Consider the following 14018-nt stretch of genomic DNA (forward strand, 5'->3'; position numbering starts at 1 on the left):
AAAGAGAGTATGTAGAGACTGAAGAGACTGTATTGAACGTTTAGTAGCTTTGTTGGTAGGAGTTTATATGCACCCCCCAGTGCTCCCCTCATCCATAGCTGTGAGGGTGTGCTGTGGGCTGTGTCTTTGCTCTTCCAGTTGGCTTGCACAGCTTCATGCTCTCCAAATTCATGTTTTATTTGGAGCTTTGATTCAGGAATTGAGTTTAAAAGGACAGGTTTTTGATTAAAACTATTTCAAAGTAGCTCTGATTTTAAAGAGTGGTGGGAATTGTAGACTTGAAGCTACCCTGTCATTTTATCTGCAATTTCCTTTCTTAGTCCTTTCTTAAATCTAACGTGATTAAGCCATGTCACTGGATTAGAATGATGACTTGTAGTTTTAGTGGAAAAATCCTTGATTGTTCTAGGCTGTGAACAGAATTCCTTCATTTTGCATATCAACATTTTATGTAATCATAGTTCTAGGCTTATATGTGACATGAGAAATGCCTGGCCTCATCCACTTGGCTTCAACCCATTAGACATTTATATACATTGATAAGATCCCCCCTCAGTCTTCTGTTTTCCAAGGTGAACAACCCCAGCCTTTCCTAGCGTGGGATGTGCTCCAGGCCCTTCAACATCTGCGTGGCCCTCGCTGGGCTCTCTCAAGCAGTTCTGTTCTTTTTGAACTGAGGAGCTCACAACTGGACACAGTGCTCCAGAGGTGCTCACCAGGACAGAGCAGAGGGGAGCATCACCTCGCTTAACCTGCTGGTCACGCTCTTTTTAACGCACCCCACGATACCATTGACCATCTTGGCCACCTTGCTGGCTCATGGCAAACCTGTTGTCCATCAACACCCCCAGGTCCTTCTCTGAAGTTATCCTCTTCAGCAGGTCAGCCCCTAGCCTGTACTGGTACATGTAGTTATTCTTGCCCAGGAGAAGAAAAGGGAGCAGAGGATGCAGGTTTTGTTAGAAGGGTACAGGAGGATTCCCCCATAGCCTGGTTACTGAGCTACAGTAGTATAGCTTGATTGAATCCAATCTTATGGCTATTAGGAGATGTATAGCTGCAGCAAAGTGGTGTCGCTTTGGTAGGAAGAGCTCTGCTTATGGCAGCTCAGGCTCTTGCATTGCTGTAGGGACTGGATTGCCCAGTGCAGACCAGCACAGGAGCTAAGGGGATTCCCAGTGGTAGATGTGGCTCTGGGCACTGCTGAGCAGTTTAGCCCTTGGCTTATTTGGGTGTTCTTGACCTTTCGTACAGAATTTAAAAAAACATTTTGAAACCTATTTCATTAAATGGTTCAAAGATTTGAGGAACTGTATCTTCAATTTAGAACATAATTCAAAAGCTTAGATTTAAAAGGAGTTAACCAAATCATGTAGCTCTCAAGAACCACTTCGTTCACATCTGCTTTTGCCTCTTTGCTTTCTAATTTAGGGGCAGTTGCAGAATTCAATTAAGCAAGACACTCTACAGGGAGTCACTCATTGCTACCAGCAGGCATGTGTGATTTCTGCTCTGGTGAAATCTGCAGTTAACATTTTGAAAATCTCAAATGGTAGAGAACAAGTGTGAATTTCAAAGAGCAAAATGGTCAAAATAAATATGCAGCTGTATGAATGCCTCTTCGAGAGCAATTTCACACTGCTGCAATTTCAGTTTTGCCTAAAATTTTTCTGGAATAGCTTTCAACATCAAAAGCACAGGAAAGCGCATGGTTATCTATTTCAATGGGAAGCTTCCACCCTTCAAAAGAAGGCTGAGCCTTCAGTAATTTGATTTCAAATAAGCATGTAATTATTTATTTCAATATTAACAGTTTCACAAAAGCCTGTTTTACTCCAAGGAGGACTGTAAATCTGTGCTCTCAAATCCGTAGCTTAGTGACTCTAGGACAACTGGAGCTGGCGAGCAGCCACAAAGGTTTCAGCAGAACTGGTTTCTTAAATTATTGCCACCCAAGCTAGGACAGGTTTATCAGTAGTTTTTCCTCAATGAATTATACTCCCTTGCAAGATATTATAACAATTATTATTGTTAATGATGAAATTTCAGTAGCATCTAAAATAGTGTACGAAGGAATTAGTTGCCTTAATCCAAACAGCTGAGAACAGTAACAAACGTTTCATTGGAGAGATTTGTTACCTCTCTAATTCAGAAACAACAGCAGCTTTACTTGAGAAATTTATTTTAGGTGGTTCCTGTGTTTGAGAAGGTAGAATCAGTGTCATGCGATGGTGCCTCAACTTTCATGCACTCAACCTGAAGTTGCCATTTCTTAGAAGGTTCTCCATCTGCTACCAGGTAGTTTAGCAGCTGCTTTCTAGGGGATCCATCACAGAAACTGCTAAGCCTGGGAGGCTCTGCTGTGCAGACGCCTGATGTCTGTCAAATGTTTTGTGACTGTCGTGCTTTGATTTTGTTGGTATCCATTACAATAATGGGACAGATTTTCAGCTGATGTGAAGTTGGTGCCTGGTGATTGACACCACTGGGATGTGTTGCCCACAGCGTGTTGTGTAGGTGGTTGCTCTTCTGAGTAATTCCCAAAGCAAAGCTTGAAGGCTAAGTAAGGCTGGAAGGAGGTGAGGATCAGCAAGACCTCAAGGAGAAGATGGAAGAGAGGGAAAACGGAAAGGCTACCATCATGAGAAGCTCTCAGTCTGCCTGTGCCATCTGCACAAGCCCATCAGATCCGGAGCTTCCTCCAAAGCTTGGTGTCTGCAATGCCAGGCAGGGCTCAGAGCAAGAAATCTCAGCTTTAGCTCAATATCAGAGAAACAGCAGCAGCACTGGATGCCATTTGAGGATTGTATTCCAAGTTGTCTCAGGTTCTGTGTACTGCTATTGGGGTGGCACTGATGACTAATGGAGATGATCAGACAGTAGTCCCTGTAACCTCTGTTATTTAGTGGAACCCTGGGTTATTTCACTAAACATCTCAGGTAATGCCCATGTTCTCCCTAAGCCGACATCTCCTGTTTTGGTAAAAATGGATTTATATGTGCAAAGCTGGGTTATCTGCTGTTGCCTGTGGAATATCTGTTGGATTTGCCTTGTAAGTGCTTGTGATTACCCTCAATCTAAAAGAAGCTGTTAGATACAAATTCCAAGTTTATTCTGTAACACAAAACTGTTATTGAGCTAGAAGAAAATCTGTAAGCCCTAAACCAGCCTCTTTGAAGTCTGTCCCTTCCTCCTTACTCTCACTCTCACCCTGTTTTATAAGTCCCTCAGTAACATACAACGCAACTTTTCTTGCACAGTAAACAATTGATCTTTTCCCTCAGAAATAATACATATAAATCACCTGGGCATGGCATTAAGCCTGCTTGGTGATTTCTTTGATGTTTGTTTATGCATTGTTCTGAAATTAATCTAAACCTAGATAAAGTTTACAACAATAAACAGCAAATTTAAATATGTTGGGCTTACATTAATTGATTTGATTTACCAATGTTAAAAGTTATTAGAGTCACTAGATAGAACATAAACTTAGTGGCAGAAAAAAGCCCACTCTGGCTTAATTATTCTGGGCTGTTTCTGAAAGCTTTTGCTGCATGACCTGATTTTAAATGAGGAGAGAACAGTGCTTCTTTCTTCTCCCTGCCCACTCTCTTCTCCTCAGTAGTTGTGAGCAGTGCATTTTCTGAAGCCTTACACTGAATGAATTCGTGCATATGGAAGCTTGGCGTCATATGGACAAAACGTGGGAACAGATGTTGTATTTAAATGGGAAAGACTGACAGCAACCTAGGACTAGGCTTCCCTGCGGAAGATGACGGGGCCTCAATCAGCTGTCTCTTCTCTACACATGAAAACATTTAGTTATTGTACTCTGAACTCTTTTGAGCAAGAGAATTGCCATTTAATTTGTAAGGTCGGAAGAGAATGCTCAGTTGATAGAAGTGTTAACAGCCTAATTGCTGAAAAAGTTAGAACTGCTTCAACTTGGGATGAGTCAGGATGATTTTCTCAAAGCTGATTTCAGCCATTTTCACTGAACCAAGCCAGCAGCCCCAGCAGTTCAGTGGACAGGGAGAGCTTTCTTGGGTAGCATCGATACTGAAGCATACCAAAATCTGGCTGCCCTGTTCAGGGACTGAGCAACTAGAGTGGCCTTCATTGCCAACAGTAAAAATAAATAAATAAATAAAAATTAAAAAATAGAATTTCAGGTGTTTTGGTTTGCCCTTTCACCCAAGGAGATTTCAGTATCTGACAATTTCTAAACTGGGTACATCTTTATGCTTTTTGTAATGCTTGATATATCTGTCTAATAGTGGCTTTGATGGAAGTGTCTGATGTTGGTTGGAACTGTTAAAGGGGGTACTGGGTCTAAGGAGTGTATGTCTAAGGGGTCCTTGGATCATTCCTCAGAACAGGACATTCAGTAAATGGACTGGTGTCCTCATCATATGACACAGGACAACAGTGCAGACTTCAGAATCCTCAACCCAAAAGCCATACTATGGGTGCTGTTAAGACTTCCTCATGTATTTGAAGCCTGCAGAAGAGAGCAGCTACAAGCACATTGGTTGGTGCATAGATAGGAAGTACTGCTGGAGGAGTCAATTCTGCAACATGGCTGCTGGTGTTCAAGTGATGATGTGCAAAACTGGGTATCTTTGTAAGAGGGAGAGAGGGAACACGAAGGATGATTTCAGACAGTGAGTGATGGGGATGCCAGGAAGGCATGTTCTCAATGGCCTTCCAAAACTCACGTTGTCATCTCGTTAAATAATGGTATCACTTTGTGCAGTGATAGATCACTGCAAGTACAGCATCCGGAGGAGTAATATTTATGTCCTGAAAGTTGTATCGTTGACCTGACTTTCATACTTACATTGGTTAGCTCTTCTGTGCTTTTGACAAGTGTTACTCAAATAGTGCAACCTTATATGCTTTTTCATTATTTTTGAGGCTCAAAATTCAGCTGCTAATACTCTCCTAGTGATCTTCTCAAGTCTTTTCCAAATGGAATGGTGATGGAGAATAATATGCTGTAGAAGCAAATGGTTGTGTATTTGCTGGGAATAACTCTGCTTTTCTGTGCTTAGGGTTAAGGGGCAGAGCTATAAAGTGAATTTTGTTTCTCTTTCTGGCCAACAATTGCAGCAGATTGTTGGAAATAAAATAGTGACAGGATAGTAAAATCCCACTAAAGTAATTGGTGAGGGATAACTTGTTGTTAACAAATAATGTTGTAGTATACAGATGTGAGCCTCCTCTTATACAACAGGGAGAAATAAAAAAAGTACAGTACAGAAAGTAAAAAGGATCATTAACCGGAAGTCTTCATAAACACTGCAAAGCAGGGGAAGAAGAAAAAGTAAGTGAAAAAGAATGTAATTACTGGGGAAAGCAGGAGCATGCAGATGATCCTAATGTGTTCCTGAAAAGATGTAAGCTGCTGGCCTGGGACATAAAGGAGCTGATGAACTTAGTTTCTGACCTCTCAAAATTTCCAGTGTGGCCTTGAGCAAAACATCAAGTCACTCTTGTCTCAGCATTTAATGATAAATCACCTTGTAGGAAGAGCTGTGAGCTGATCAGTAGTGATAGCTGGTAGAGAATGAATGTTATCAGAACTGAATGTTATCAAGAGATTTCTATGCTATCAGAACCAAAAATTCCAATGGGGATGCACCTTTTTTGGATTATAGTAAGGCTTGTTGTTACGTCAGGATTGTTGTGGGCAAATTGAGAGAGCTCAGCTCAAATAGCTCTGATCCTTCTACAAGCTGATGATGGTTGTGCTTCACTCTCACCTCAGGGTATGGATTTTTCCAGCACTGGATGAGTCCTCTGACCTGTGACGTGTCTTGTCCAGTAAATGTAGAGTGATGCTGAGTGGGGCCGTGAGCATTTGAGCATCTCCTGGCTGCGTTATCATAATCCAAACAGGTGCAAGGACTCTCTGCGTTTGTAGAATCTGCACATGGATGCTCTTGGTTTTCTTCCCCTGCCACACCAATTAACTAAGGAGTGATCAGTGAAGCTGTTAATTGGGAGCAGATCAATTGGGTAAATTGGGTTGGTGACAGCTAAGGCGCTGGAGCTTGACTGTAGGCTTGTTCCCATTGGGAAGGGAGAGCTGTGTGCTTGCCTTTTTGCCATGTAGCTCGTGTTTTCTTCTTCCCTTATTTTCCCCTTTTCCTGTTTACTCACCTGGATCTCCACTGCACCCCTCCACCTTTCCCTTCAATAAAATGCAGAAAATACAGTTGTTTATTTTTTTGTTTGTTTGTTTGTTTTTGCCTAGTTGCTCTTTTCCAGTGTGCTCATGAGTTGAGGAAGGGCTTTGCTATGAGCTAGAGCCAGCAGAAGCAGCAGTGATCAGGTGGGTGGAGGGAGGCAGGGAAGGGAGGGGGCATAGTTTTTGGCAACAGAACTGATACATCGTCTTATCTTGTCCTGCAGAGCCATACCCTGCCAATCACCCAATTAAATGGTGATTCTAGAAGGACATGGGTGAAAGACAGAGGAGTAACACTGGGAGCCAGAGGAAAAAAAGAAAAAAATACTGTCCTGGAAGTGGTCCAGCTCTATGCTGTATAGACTTCATGCTTTGTAACTCTGGCATCACCTTCTTCAGTCTATGAATAATGAATTTCTTGCTGGTTTGACAGTCTGTCCCAGATTTGGCTCACCTCACATTAGCTGACTAAAAGTCAAGCCTCTAATGCCAAGGTTCTTCTCTTGACTCCCTTTGGAGATGAAAAAAAAAAAAAAAAAAAAAGCACACCTGGAAAATGATTCATGCAGCCTGACTGGAGGTGTCAGCAAGTCTTGGGCAGATGCAAGAGGAACCTCAGCCATTACCCTTTTCCAGGAAGAGAACTTCAGTGATGAGTATGCATACAACTTCAGTTCACCAGCCTGAGCTTTGTCTCGGGGGCTATCCATATCACCACTACTCTTAACAGCTTCCCTTCTGCTCATCTTCATCCACAAGCCTTGATAAATGCTGAAGTGCTGCCTTCTGTCTGCTGGGAGCACTGGGACATCTGCCCAGGGCCCCTATGTTGAGCAGAAACTCATGAATCTTCCTTGGCCAGTGCAGGTAATGCTCATGCCAGGGCCTTAGTGTAGTGAGGTTGACCACGCTTTGAGAAAGCCATGAAGGCCAAGCAAAGTGTCTGGAGTGATTTGAGGTTCTACAAGGAGTGTGGCTATCCTTCACAATCATGTCAGAAATTCCAGCACAAATTGGGTGCCACAACAGATGTAGGGGTTGAAATCCAGCCCTTGACACCTGTGTCTGGTCTCAGTAGGTATAGAGTCCCTCCTATAAATGGACTATTTTAGGTAGCTGAAAGGTTGGGGTGCATCTGAGTGGATCTTATTTGATCAGTAAAGATGATAACTTGGGTTATAAGTTTTTTCTTCCGTGTCACCAGAGACTGTGGGTGTACTTTTTCTGTGATGATTATTTCAAGGTAGCCCTGCTGTTCCAAGGTTCTCCTAATTGTCTGAGTATGTTTTATCCAAATCTGTCCCCAGGATGGCTGGTACAAGTGTATGCAATAGAAGAAATAATGAGAATGTAAATGCAGAAGAAAGATACCTGCATGAGAAATCCAGGTGCAATTGTGTTCTCAACGATATCTATTCTGCTACATGAACAATGGCTCGATCTGCTATGGAGTATGTTATGTTACCAGACTACTGTATGAGCTTAGGACTGGTCATGCACAGCAAAATTTTATTGGATGAGGGGTATTGGCAAATATAAAAAGGGGAAAAAAAGAATATGAATAAAGTCAGGAACTTCAAAAACAAAACAAAAGAAACCTCTGGTTATAGGACAGCTGCATTTATCAGCTACCCTTTAGGAAATAATTCTACTGGGCTGTGACTTGGAGATAAATGCTGTTAAGTATTAGTTACAGTTGTTCAAACTTTTTACTTTGGTAGTCAATGTGTAAAATACTTCAGAGCTTGAATAACATTTCAAATTTATTTGAGTAGAACACTTGCAACACAACAAATGGTAAATAGCCTGTTTGTAGGTAGGCTTCTCATTATCAAGGTTGCAAAGTGTTTAGAAAGTGAACTTTTTCTTCTCAAATTATTTCTAAAGAACAGAAATAAGAATCTAGTAGGGCTTGCTACAGGAAAACAAAATTATCAGGGAGGTATTAGTAAGCTTGATGTAAATAAATAATTGAGATTCTGTTTTGAGTATATAATATTTTTGATTGAATTATTGGCAGCTTGAGATACTCAGGCTTTTCATATGTATATTTGCATGTGTCATTCTGTTGTTGCAGATAAACAAGCATGGAGTTCTTTGCATATATAATAATGTTATTATCAGCTCTGTGATAAGGCTAAATGAAAGCACATTCTTTCCTCCTGATGTAGTTTGGCAGCCAAAACATTCTTTGGTTCAGCAAACCTGAAAACAGTCTGTAGCAATTTTTGTGCAAAAGAAGAAGGGGAGATGAAGGTTAAAGGATGAAATGAGCTTTCTGGTGCGAGGGTTTAGGAAAACACCCGGCTCAGCAGTGAGAGGGAGGAAAAAGACGTTGGCAAGAGTTGGTGACTGATTCTCAAATTCCAGTAGAAAGAGTAATCTACGTGTTTGCTAAATTCTGTGCTGGCACTGAGCATACGTAGGGCTTCAACTTAAGTCTTTCTATAGGACAAAGCAGAAATCCTGCCATGAAAAAGCAGTCAGAAGTGTTTTCTAGTGTTCTATACTTCATCTTTAGTGGATGTGGAAAAGCTCAGGATCTTCTCGATTTGAAAGGGATACAGGTACCATTGTTCACACTCCGCCAACATACAATAAGAAAAGATGCAAGAGAAGTAATTGTCAATTCATGGATGTTGTGACTTTGAGTATTTCAAGTTTTGTTTGAAACTGTCTGTATACATGTGGGAGATGAGAAACTGAAGGTTAGCCCCAAGAGAAGGCTTTCACGGGATCTGGCAGAAGCAAGTTGAACATGAGCCAGCAGTGTGCCCTGGGGTACACCAAGCCCAGCACTGCCACTGGGTGAGGGATGGGATTGTCCCTCTCTGGACTTGGTGATCCTGATGGATCCCTTCCAACTTGGTAGGTTCTGTGATTCTGTATAATCTGATAAGGATTGTCCTATACGTAAGGAGCCAGGCATTAGCAAGAACATTAATGTGTACTTCTGCAACTTCCTCAGACGTCCTCACGGCTCAGAAAAATGTTTTAGATTTATGCATGACGTAGCTTTGGATGGTCCCTGCTAATGTGTAAGAGCTTACTGCTTCAATGCTGAGACTCTTGCCTTCATTTCCTCTCCAGATGACAAACAGATGGCTTCTAAAGCATTTGTGATGCTGAGGAGAGGAACATCCATGTAGCAGCCTTCGTTCTGTGTCACTGCAGGTTGTCACAAAGCTCACAAACTGTCAGACAGCACAGAGGTGAGTTCTTTGCAATTGCACCCATGGCAAGAACTATGGAAGTGCAGTGGTGTGAGAGGATCAAGTTTCAAATCTTTGGCAACGAAATTAGATCATGGAAATGGGGGGAGGTAGTGTGGGCTAAGGAGCAACAATTCTTAAATTAAGTAGATATTGATTTCACTGAGGTGAACATCAAGTTTTATTGATCAAAGAGGTAAATATTGACTGAAACATCTTTGTGTTCCCTAACTGCGCTGTTGTTTTTCCTCTGGAACAGTTTTCCTTCTTTTCCTTATTCCTTTCCACTGAATAGTGTCTTTGCCTCAGCTGCTCTAAGTTCCTACTGTTTTGCAAACCCAGCGTTGTTTCTCAGCTCCCGCTGTAAACATCAGAGACAGAAAAATGGCAGTGACTTTCATAAATCAATAAAACCTATACCCAACAGCCATTAACAAACTAAAAAGGTCTTTGGAATTCCAAATAACTTCTTATAAAATAATAACAAAAGCTTCTGTGGCCCTGTCAGTTTTTTAGGTCCTATGAAACAAAAAATAACTTGAAACCACATCGTAAGAAAATGATGACTTTTGGTTTTAAAGAGAAAAAAAATATTACTTCATTTCTAATGGTAAATCAGTCTCTGTGATCTTTCTGGTGAAACAACTACTTATTATCTTAATATAATTATCAGTTTCCGGGAAGGTAGAAACTTTGCAGGTAGTGGAGAACTGAGTAGTTGAAGGGAAGGACTAAAGAAGAATATATGGAACAGATAAAATAATGAAAGAATTCTTTGTGAGGCACATAAACTACATAGTTGGATGGTGTCTTAACGTAATGAAAACACAGGACAGTATCCTAATGTGATGAAAATTCAAGAAGTTACAGCTTTAAAAAGCAGTTATGTGACTGCAATATGCGCACCTGGGAGTATGACTTTATATTTAAGGGAAGAATATAATAGGAAGACAGATTAAGAACAATGGTAACATGGAAAAGAGTTACTTCCAGACAAATTGTTGCCTTTTGAATCACCAAATCATTTTGATTTTTTTTCCTGAAATGATTGTCATGCTGGGTTTTAAGCAACCTTTAAATCTGGAGGCAGTGAGAATGCTGTCTTCCCTCTGTGATACAGGTGGGAGCTATTTCTGTTACCCCAATGTTGTCTCCAACGCTTGTGTCTGAAATCTCCAGGCGTGGCAGGTATGAGAAATGTGTAGTGTGAGTCCAGACCTGCATTGTGATAATTTATAGAGAGAGATTTCATAGGAAATTGCTTATTGGTTGATTTTACTGTAAGGAAGTGTAGAAAAATGGCCCAGGTAGTAAAGACTGTGCTTAAATGCAGCTCTATGAGAGCATGGAGATGATGTATGGCCCAGTTCTGAACTTACAAACTTTCTGCCTTCATTTCCCCTTTTCAAGCTCTTTATTTGGATGGGTCTTTTTGGTTCTGTTTTTATCAAATGAAAATAGGGCTAAAATTCTGTCACCATGTGTGTAATGCGGCCTGGTGGGACAGTCCATTGAATGTCGTACCTGCTTCAACAGACTGCACCTTCTGTTCAGACCTCTGGGCTGGTGACTGTGCACAGTGTGACAGAGTTAAACATTTGCACTTCAAATTTATGTTAGGTTTTCTTGATGGATTTCTCGTTGCAAAAGCCCATTACTAATCATTGCGTTTCTGCACTCTAGCCATCCCTACCATGGAAGCCACAGGACAGCTTTTCTTTTCTTGTTCTGTAGAATACTTCTTTTAAAGTTTTCTTGTTTTTTTTACTACTACTATTATTATTATTATTATTATACATAGGAAAAAGAAATCTACCTCATTCAATTTTCCCAGAGAGCATTCAGTCCCATTTCTGTGTTCACCGCCAGCCATTTTTGTGATGCAGTTGTTGGCCAAGAGTAGTAACTGAATGTTGTATGTGTTCTTGTGGAACAGGGCTTTCACAAAGTGCTATTCATGCAAATAAAGGGGATCCCATTTTAAAACTAGCTGATATTTTCCACGCAGCTTTTCTCTTTGATGGGCATTTTGAATGTCCCCAGAAATTTGGAAAATGGAGGGCTGCATTAAGGGAAGTGACCTAACAAACTGGGCACTGGGGAACATGTCAGGATTGCAATATATGCTGTAAAAAGAGCTACGGTTTTAGAAGAATCACAGGGTCCTGAAACTGCTAAATTCCTGAAAAATAATGGCACCCTCAAGTGTGGCCATGTAGTGATGATCTGAAAGTAATTCCCATCACCATCAACCTGAAGTTCCTTGGCCTGAGGTGTTATGGGACAAGCTAACAGGATGGAGCCTGTGGTTTCCTTATCATCAGATTGTACTCATGCATCTCTCCATTAGACTTAACAGTAATCCTGGAAGTAGAATTTCTTTTCCTTTCAAAATGATCTAAATTCTTGGAGAAAGATGCAGTCTCAACTTCAAACACAAAACCGGGGGCTCTTTTCCCTGTCCTTTCACATCCCCTGGACGTGTCACCTGCTGCCTGTTGTGGCTGTGCTCCCAGCGTGTGTGGCAGCACTGACAGAACTGTCAGAGCTGCAGCTTTACTCCCTAGGGTGTGATCAAACCTGGGCAGGCTGAAAGTCATTGCTGCTGAGCTGTGGCACCATTTTTTCTTTCCTTTTTCTGACTGTAAATCGTGTGGTGACAACTTGAGACCCTTAATGCAGGCAGGATTTCTCTCTTTACTGAAACTCCTTTATGTGTGTGCTCAATTGCCTGCAGGAAAATGAGTTTGCCGACAGACACTGCCGAGATGGGGCTTGAGGAGCAAGCAGCATTACTCCACTTTGCTTTTCCTAACTTTGTACTTACTAGATGCTGGTTCTGTTCTCAGAGCTTCTGGTCTGCTGTGGAGGTGAACCTGGAGCTTTCTTGTCTTTCAGAGCTGTGCAAGGAGAGCAAGACTGGGCAAGCAGAGCAGATGCTCAAGTGATCAAACAAATCTCGCAGAATTCATGTTAATGTACATTGCTGAGAATTTTTGTGGGTAGTGTTCAGAACACATGAATGTTCCCTGCAAGTTTATCTCATAGCTGCTAATTTTGTTGGTCTTGATCTCCAGCTATCTAAAGCTTTTTTGTATTAGCAGGGACACAGCTTGCTCCTTGTCCTTTTAATTAGTCTTGTAAGTATCAGGAAGAAGTATAGCATAGACGGAAGGTAAAAACATAATGGAAGCAGAAGTATCTAAACAAAATATTAGCACAGGGAAAAAACTGAGATATATATCAGCATGGATCTTAAGCAGAGACAAAATAGAAGACACTTATGAGTAGGCTATCATGAAGTATATTATAAGCTTCCCAGGAAATCAATAGACATTTTTGAGTTTTAATTAGCAATTTAGCCATTATTTTAAAGCAGTATTGAATAGCTTTCCATGCAGCTTAGCAAAGTAAAGATGAAACCCTTTCTGTTCAGGCATTGCTGATTCGAAGGTAGCATGTTGAGATCATAGATACTAGGTTCTCTCTTTCCACATACACTGCTGGTTTGTGCATCACATACAATTTTGGCTCTATTTTGATGTATTAAGCACAAACAGTTTGAGTGCATGGTTGTAAGTTGGAATGTGGAGGTAATGGGAGGACTCACTGAAAAGTTAATATCGAGAAGGGAATACCTTGCACTGGTAAGTCAAACAAGATTTGACTCATAAATGTGACTGATGTAAATCTGCGAAGAAAATTCAAATAACACCTGACTTTGAAAGTTTGAAATATCACATTTGCTATTTTGTTTCTTCCTGTTACTATTCATAATCTAATAACATTGTGATACCAGAAAAACAAACTTCAAACAAGAAAAAAATTTCCTTGACTTGTGGTCCCTTCAGGGCCACAGAGCAATAAGAATCATTCCTGTGAGAATTCAGTAGATTTTGCAGACCTAAAAGGAGAGTGAATTAGTTCAAAACAGCGCTGAGCAAGCAGCTAGCCTAGCCCAGCAGCCAGCCCTCTAATGGCAGCTTTGTTCCTCTCCATGTCCATAAACCTGTTCTAGCAGTACAAAAGGACTGACACTGATTTCATGAAATGCATGTAGTCTGCGAATAGTTATTTGGGCTCCTTAACATTAAGAGTTGGGATTTTACTAGAGGGACAGCATCCTGTGGCTGCACAGCTCTCTGTGCACAGCCTAGCATTTGCATAAACAAAACCTACAGCCAAAATCAATGTCCAGGTTTGTAAACAATCATCCACCAGCATTCCAAGTTAATTGCTTTATATATGGAGAAGGTGCTGTAATGACTTTTTGTAGTCAATTGGACCAGGCATGGTTGCAAACTAGTTGAGCTATTGTATTTATCGATTGTTCTTCCAGTATTTCTCCCCTGGCAAGTTTCCTAATGTGCTTATCCATTATAGCTAGGCAGTGGGCTTGGAGGTTTAAAGATGGGTTAGATTTGGCCATGGCTTTTTGGAGGACTGTTGATAAGGTTTGGTTAGGAGGCCTGTGGAGAGTTACTCCTTCTTTTTGCCAGCATCTCTATCTAGACTGACAGGCTGGACAGCTCAGGCCTCTTTTTCTATTTGCAGACAAAGCTGGAGGTGAAAAGACTGTGCCCCAAAATTCATTGGTGGTAGCTGCACTCAGT

General features: G+C 41.1%; 1 protein-coding gene and 1 long non-coding RNA gene across 2 annotated transcripts in view; one reads left to right on the plus strand and one right to left on the minus strand.

The window, feature by feature from the left end:
• The window catches only part of ANXA11 (annexin A11), a 751397-nt gene that overhangs the window by 402093 nt on the left and 335286 nt on the right, over positions 1 to 14018 (minus strand). The window lies entirely within an intron of this gene.
• LOC128077953 (uncharacterized) overlaps positions 1 to 14018 on the plus strand; it is a 42856-nt gene that overhangs the window by 3856 nt on the left and 24982 nt on the right. The window contains exon 2 of the long non-coding RNA XR_008205228.1: positions 9284 to 9405. This is a non-coding gene — a long non-coding RNA (uncharacterized LOC128077953). The remainder of the gene's footprint in view (positions 1 to 9283; positions 9406 to 14018) is intronic.

This window comes from Tympanuchus pallidicinctus, unplaced genomic scaffold, assembly GCF_026119805.1.
Source record: "Tympanuchus pallidicinctus isolate F22 unplaced genomic scaffold, pur_lepc_1.0 scaffold16, whole genome shotgun sequence".
NCBI lineage: Eukaryota > Metazoa > Chordata > Aves > Galliformes > Phasianidae > Tympanuchus > Tympanuchus pallidicinctus.